Below are 7,740 nucleotides of genomic sequence, written 5' to 3'. Positions count from 1 at the left end.
TTCACACCTTTACCCCACACTCTGCCCTCTGCCTTTTTTTCTATTTCTCTATTCTGTGTCCTTTATTTTGTATTCCCATTTTCTTGGGCTGCCAACTCCCAAGATGCAAACATAGCTGCAAGAAGGTGCCAGGCTGAGTGACGGGGTGCAACAAGGGAAGAGTAATACACACACACCACACAAGCACACAATCATAGCCTTACTCATTCCCACAAACTTATGCACCAAAAAAATACAGACTCACAAAAACAGTTCATGCACACAGATACGCATACACACAATACCTAGGTATACAGTTGGACATCTCCAAACAGATGCACATTCATTCTCATATATGCATACTCCAGGCACATGTCCTCATGCACACACAGCCATATTTGTTAACCCACACTCACAGTCCAGACATGCAAAGTCTCTCCTCAGTCTCCACAACTATAAACATTCCCAACCTCTACAGGGACCTGGAAGGTGGCTAGCTATGAATCCAGAGGCAGGCTAAGCTCCAGTCTGGCCCAAGGGAGAGTGAAAAGGCAGTGGGACAACAGAAACCTGTTATCTTCCTGTCATAGGAAGCAAGGTGTGAGGAGAACCTACATGCCAAAGAAGCAGTCCACACACTCTGACCTGGAACCCTCAGTGAGGGGCCTCGTGGCTCCTAGAGTTGTCCCCCAGGAGTAAGAATGTTGGGGTATGGAAGGAAGTCTTTATGGTCCCAAATGGAACCTCTCCCCTTTGTTGAAGCCTGGGCCACCTTAGGCATCCCCTTTCCACATCAGCAACCCCCCACACTAGGCCTATCCACAGGATCTTGTCTTTCCTTTAAGATCTCTTCACTGATACCTGTACCTCCACAAAATAGGGGTCTCACTCAGACACCTCAAGGTAATGTCCCCCTCTGAAGGATCCTCATGCTGCATCCGCCCCTGCACACAGCTTGAAGACACCAGAGGTACCCTTACCTCCAGCCCAAGACCCCCAAAATAACAGGCCACACTTCCTGCATTGCAGATGAAGATGCCCATCCTAGGTGAGCCCACCTCTAATGTGGCAACTCCTGTCGCCAAAGAGTACCTCTCCAGAAGCCGCTATCCTCCAACCCAAGGCGCCTGCACCCTCCCCGTGGGGCTCCCAGCACCTACCTCTTTTGGCTTGGGTCCCATAGTTGGCAGCTCTGAGCTCTGTTGGCAGCAGGTCCTGCATCCCAGCTGCAACAGCATTGGCTCCTACACTCCAGCAGCTTCAGTGCTCTATCGGCAGTGTTGGTGGCTCCTGAGTTCTGGACGCCATCACCTCTGTAGCATTAGATTCCGAGCTCTCATGGCAGTGTCACTGGCTCCTGTACTCCAGCGGCTCCCGCTCTCCCTGGGCGGCGGCAGCGTTGGCTCCTGCACTCCAGAGGCTCCTGTGAACGGGATGCTTTCATGCTCTGGTGTGGCGGCGGCGGCAGCAGCAGCAGCGGCGGCGGCGGAAGCAGTGGCTCCTCCTCCCATGATTTGGGGGCGGCTTTGGCTCCTGCGCTTTAGCTAAGTCAAGGGCTCCTGCACTCCAGCCACTCAGTGGTCAGGCAGGGGCAGCGGCTTCCATGCTCTGGCGGCAGCATTGGCTCCCGCACTGCAGTGGTTCCTACACCTCTAGCTGGCTTCAAAGCTCTAGCTGCAGCAGCGGCTTGTCTTCTGCAATTCTGGGGCGCCATTAGTTCTTGCGCTCCTGCAGCTTCCTGGCGGAGTCGAGGCGGTGGCAGCTCCTCCTCCTCCTCCCGTATTCTGGAGGTCGCGTGGACTGGTGGACTTGCTAATGGACAAGAAATAATGTATGGTATAATCATAGATGTGGAAGAGTTTATGGTATTATAAATTTGTAAACTTTAATAAGAGTAAAACTAGAAGAAAGTTATGGTCAGCATTAAAAATTTTATGGAATGACAAAACTTTTGAATCAATTCAGAAACATTGGCAGTCTTGCCAACATAAAATGCCAGTTATATGGCTCTCCACATAGGGTCACACTACCCTGCTTATCTTGACATTGATATATCTCATTTTCTGTGGCTCTCTACCAATAGCCCAGCAACACTGAGAGTTCTAATATGAATATAACACAAGTTCTTATATATTTCATTAGCTTTGTGTTATATGCCAGTATAGAAACCAATTCCGAGCTCTATGTACATTGCACAATATATGAGTTGTGCCCTCAGAGAATAACAGAGTCCATGTAGAAACTAGTACCAATGAACCTATGTCACCAATAGGAACCGTGTTTTGTGTCTTTTTACATAGGTCCAAGCAATCCTGTAAATCCTGACATTGTATAATTTCAATTTCATGTGAATTCCATGTAAACCACAAATATTTTCCCTTATCCTGTAGGAACACTCCATTCTCATCATATAATCACCCTGCTTCAAGGAGTCGATTAACGCATCCTGACTGGGATGCCTACTGTTTTCTTCAGCCTCCTCAATGCCACACGTTTCCAGCAGCTCTTGACTGCAGGTATGCTGACTTTAATCCCTGACACCTATCATTATTCATCCTCTCCAGAGGCTTTTATGGTTGCTTTTCCCTCTCAGTGGAATGTCTTTCATGCCCCTCTTTTCCAAAAGTTCTTCCTCATCTATGAAATCTTAATTTGATTGTGATTTTTCTGATAAGTTTTTTTTGATTCTCTTGACATTATTTATTCTATTCTGTAATTGACACTGAGCATTCTTTTTTTTTTTAATTTTCATTGTTGGTTGTTCAAAACATTACATAGTTCTTGATATATCATATTTCACACTTTGATTCAAGTGGGTTATGAACTCCAATTTTTACCCCGTATACAGATTGCAGAATCACATCAGTTATACATCCATTGATTTACATATTGCCATACTAGTGTCTGTTGTGTTCTGCTGCCTTTCCTATCCTCTACTATCCCCCCTCCCCTCCCCTCCCTTCCCCTCCCCTCCCTTCCCCTCCCCTCTTCTCTCTCTACCCCCTCTACTGTCATTCATTTCTCCCCCTTGTATTATTTTTCCCTTTCCCCTCACTTCCTATTGTATGTAATTTTGTATAACCATGAGGGTCTCCTTCCATTTCCATGCAATTTCCCTTCTCCCTCCCTTTCCCTCCCACCTCTCATCCCTGTTTAATGTTAATCTTCTTCTCCTGCTCTTCGTCCCTACTCTGTTCTTAGTTACTCTCCTTATATCAAAGAAGACATTTGGCATTTGTTTTTTAGGGTTTGGCTAGCTTCACTTAGCATAATCGGCTCTAATGCCATCCATTTACCTGCAAATTCTATGATTTTGTCATTTTTTAATGCAGAGTAATACTCCATTGTGTATAAATGCCACATTTTTTAATCCATTCGTCTATTGAAGGGCATCTAGGTTGGTTCCACAGTCTTGCTATTGTGAATTGTGCTGCTATGAACATCGATGTAGCCGTGTCCCTGTAGCATGCTCTTTTTTAGGTCTTAGGGAATAGACCGAGAAGGGGAATAGCTGGGTCAAATGGTGGTTCCATTCCCAGCTTTCCAAGAAATCTCCATACTGCTTTCCAAATTGGCTCCACCAATTTGCAGTCCCACCAGCAATGTACAAGTGTACCCTTTTCCCCACATCCTCGCCAGCACTTGTTGTTGTTTGACTTCATAATGGCTGCCAATCTTACTGGAGTGAGATGGTATCTTAGGGTGGTTTTGATTTGCATTTCTCTGACTGCTAGAGATGGTGAGCATTTTTTCATGTACTTGTTGATTGATTGTATGTCCTCCTCTGAGAAGTGTCTGTTCAGGTTCTTGGCCCATTTGTTGATTGGGTTATTTGTTATCTTATTATCTAATTTTTTGTGTTCTTTGTATACTCTGGATATTAGGGCTCTATCTGAAATGTGAGGAGTAAAGATTTGTTCCCAGGATGTAGGCTCTCTATTTACCTCTCTTATTGTTTCTTTTGCTGAGAAAAAACTTTTTAGTTTGAGTAATTCCCATTTGTTGATTCTAGTTATTAACTCTTGTGCTATGGGCGTCCTATTGAGGAATTTGGAGCCCAACCACACAGTATGTAGATCGTAGCCAACTTTTTCTTCTATCAGACACTGTGTTTCTGATTTGATATCAAGCTCCTTGATCCATTTTGAGTTAACTTTTGTGCATGGTGAGAGAAAGGGATTCAGTTTCATTTTGTTGCATATGCATTTCCAGTTTTTCCAGCACCATTTGTTGAAGATGTTATCCTTCCTCCATTGCATGCGTTTAGCCATTTTATCAAATATAAGATAGTTGTAGTTTTGTGGATTGGTTTATGTGTCCTCTCTTCTGTACCATTGGTCCACCCGCCTGTTTTGGTACCAGTACCATGCTGTTTTGTTACTATTGCTCTGTAGTATAGTTGAAGTCTGGTATCGCTATACCGCCTGATTAACACTTCCTGCTTAGCATTGTTTTTGCTATTCTGGGTCTTTTATTTTTCCAAATGAATTTCATGATTGCTTTCTCTATTTCTACAAGAAATGCCGTTGGGATTTTGATTGGCATTGCATTAAACCTATAGAGAACTTTTGGTAATATCACCATTTTGATGATGTTAGTTCTGCCTATCCATGAACAGGGTATATTTTTCCATCTTCTAAGATCTTCTTCTATTTCTCTCTTTAGGGTTTTGTAGTTTTCATTGTATAAGTCTTTCACCTCCTTTGTTAGGTTGATTCCCAAGTATTTTATTTTTTTTGAGGATATTGTGAATGGAGTGGTTGTCCTCATTTCCATTTCAGAGGATTTGTCGCTGATATACAGGAATGCCTTTGATTTATGCGTGTTGATTTTATATCCTGCCACTTTGCTGAATTCATTTATTAGCACTAATAGTTGCTTTGTAGACCCTTTTGGGTCTGCTAGGTATAGAATCATGTCAGCTGCAAATAGTGATAATTTAAGTTCTTCTTTTCCTATTTTTATGCCTTTAATTTCTTTCTTCTAATTGCTCTGGCCAGTGTTTCGAGAACTATGTTGAACAGAAGTGATGAAAGAGGGCATCCCTGTCTTGTTCCAGATTTTAGAGGTAATGCCTTCAATTTTTCTCCATTCAGAATGACGCTAGCCTGAGGCTTAGCATAGATTGCTTTTACAATATTGAGGTATATTCCTGTTATCCCTAGTTTTTCTCGAGTTTTGAACATAAAGGGATGCTGTATTTTGTCAAATGCTTTTTCTGCATCTATCAAGATGATCATATGGTTCTTATTTTTAAGTCTATTGATGTGGTGAATAACATTTATTGATTTCTGTATATTGAACCAGCCTTGCATCCCAGGGATGAATCCTACTTGATCATGGTGCACAATTTTTTTGATATGTTTTTGTATCCTATTCGCTAGAATTTTATTGAGGATTTTTGCATCTAGGTTCATTAGAGATATTGGTCTGTAGTTATCTTTCTTTGAAGTGTCTTTGTCTGGTTTAAGAATCAGGGTAATGTTGGCCTCGTAGAATGAATTTGGAAGTTGTCCCTCTTTTTCTATTTTCTGAAATAGCTTGAAAAGTATTGGTATTAGTTCCTCTTTAAAGGTTTTGTAAAACTCTGCTGTATACCCATCCGGTCCTGGGCTTTTCATAGTTGGTAGTCTTTTGATGGTTTCTTCTATTTCCTCAATTGATATTGGTCTGTTTAGGATGTTTCTGTTTAGGTTGTCTATATCCTCCTGACTCAATCTGGGCAGATCATATGACTTAAGAAATTTATCTATGCCTTCACTATCTTCTATTTTATTGGAGTATAAGGATTCAAAATAATTTCTGATTATCTTCTGTATTTCTGAAGTGTCTGTTGTGATATTGCCTTTTTCATCCCGTATGCTAGTAATTTGAGTTCTCTCTCTTCTTCTCTCCGTTAGCATGGCTAAGGGTCTGTCGATTTTATTTATTTTTTCAAAGAACCAACTTTTAGTTAGGTCACTTATTTCAATTGTTTCTTTTGTTTCGATTTCATTAATTTCAGCTCTGATTTTAATTATTTCTTGCCTTCTACTTCTTTTGCTTTTGTTTTGCTCTTCTTTTTCTAGGATTTTGAGATGAAGTATGAGATCATTTATTTGTTGATTTTTTTTTTCTTTTTTTAAGGAATGAACTCCAAGCAATGAATTTTCCTCTTAGAACTGATTTCAATGTCTCCCATAGATTCCGATATGTTGTGTCTGTGTTTTCATTTAGCTCTAAGAATTTTTTTAATTTCCTCCTTGATGTCTTCTATATCCCATTGATCATTCAGTAACCTATTGTTCTTTCTCCAAGTGATGCTTGATTTTTCCTTCCTTCTTTTATCGTTGATTTTCAGTTTCATTCCATTATGATCAGATAAGATGCATGGTATTATCTCTACTCCTTTATATTGTCTAAGAGTTGCCCTGTGACATAATATATGATCTATTTTTGAGAAGGATCCATGTGCTGCTGAGAAAAAAGTGTAACTTCTTGATGTTGGGTGGTATATTCTATATATGTCAATTAAGTCTAGGTTATTAATTGTGTTATTGAGTTCTATAGTTTCCTTATTCAACTTTTATTTGGAAGATCTGTCCAGTGGTGAGAGAGGTGTGTTGAAGTCTCCCATGATTATTGTATGGTGGTCTATTAGACTCTTGAACTTGAGAAGAGTTTGTTTGATGAACATAGCTGCACCATTGTTTGGGGCATATATATTTATGATTGTTATGTCATGTTGCTGTATGGTTCCCTTGAGCAGTATGTAGTGTCCCTCTTTATCCCTTTTGATTAACTTTGGCTTGAAATCTATTTTATTTGATATGAGTATGGACACTCCTGCTTGTTTCTGAAGTCCATATGAGTGATATGATTTTTCCCAACCTTTCACCTTCAGCCTATGTATGTCTTTTCCTATCAAATGCGTCTCCTGTAGGCAGCATATTGTTGGGTCTTGTTTTGTGATCCATTCTACTAGCCTGTGTCTATTAATTGGTGAGTTTAAGCCATTAACATTTAGTGTTATTATTGAGATATGGGTTGTTCTTCCAGCCATATTTGTTTATTTATGTTACTAAACATGGTTTGTTTTCCTCTTTGATTATTTTCCCCCCTTTACTGTCCTACCTCCCACTGTTGGTTTTTATTGTTATTTTCCATGTCCTCTTCCTGTAATGTTTTGCTGAGGATGTTTCGAAGAGACGGTTTTCTAGCTGCGAATTCTTTTAACTTTTGTTTATCGTGGAAGGTTTTAATTTCACCTTCCATCCTGAAGCTTAATTTCACTGGATACACAATTCTTGGTTGGAACCCCTTTTCTTTCAGTGTTTTAAATATGTTATTCCAGGATCTTCTAGCTTTCAGAGTCTGTGTTGAAAGATCAGCTGTTATCCTGATTGGCTTACCCCTAAATATAATCTGCTTCCTTTCTCTTGTAGCTTTTAAAATTCTCTCCTTATTCTGTATGTTGGGCATCTTCATTATAATGTGTCTAGGTGTGGATCTCTTATGATTTTGCACATTCTGCATCCTGTAGGCTTCTAGGATTTGGGATTCTGTCTCATTCTTCAAGTCTGGGAAGTTTCCTCGTATTATTTCATTGAATAGAGTGCTCATGCCTTTGGTTTGGACCTCTATACCTTCCTGTATCCCAATGACTCTTAAGTTTGGTCTCTTTATGTTATCCCATATTTCTTGGATGTTATGCTCATGGTTTCTTAACAGTCTTGCTGAGCTGTCTATGTTCTTTTCCAGTTGAAATACTTTGTCTTCATT

Source organism: Marmota flaviventris, chromosome 9 (assembly GCF_047511675.1).
Source record: "Marmota flaviventris isolate mMarFla1 chromosome 9, mMarFla1.hap1, whole genome shotgun sequence".
In the NCBI taxonomy this organism is placed as follows: domain Eukaryota; kingdom Metazoa; phylum Chordata; class Mammalia; order Rodentia; family Sciuridae; genus Marmota; species Marmota flaviventris.
Note: the sequence above shows the minus strand (reverse complement) of the source record.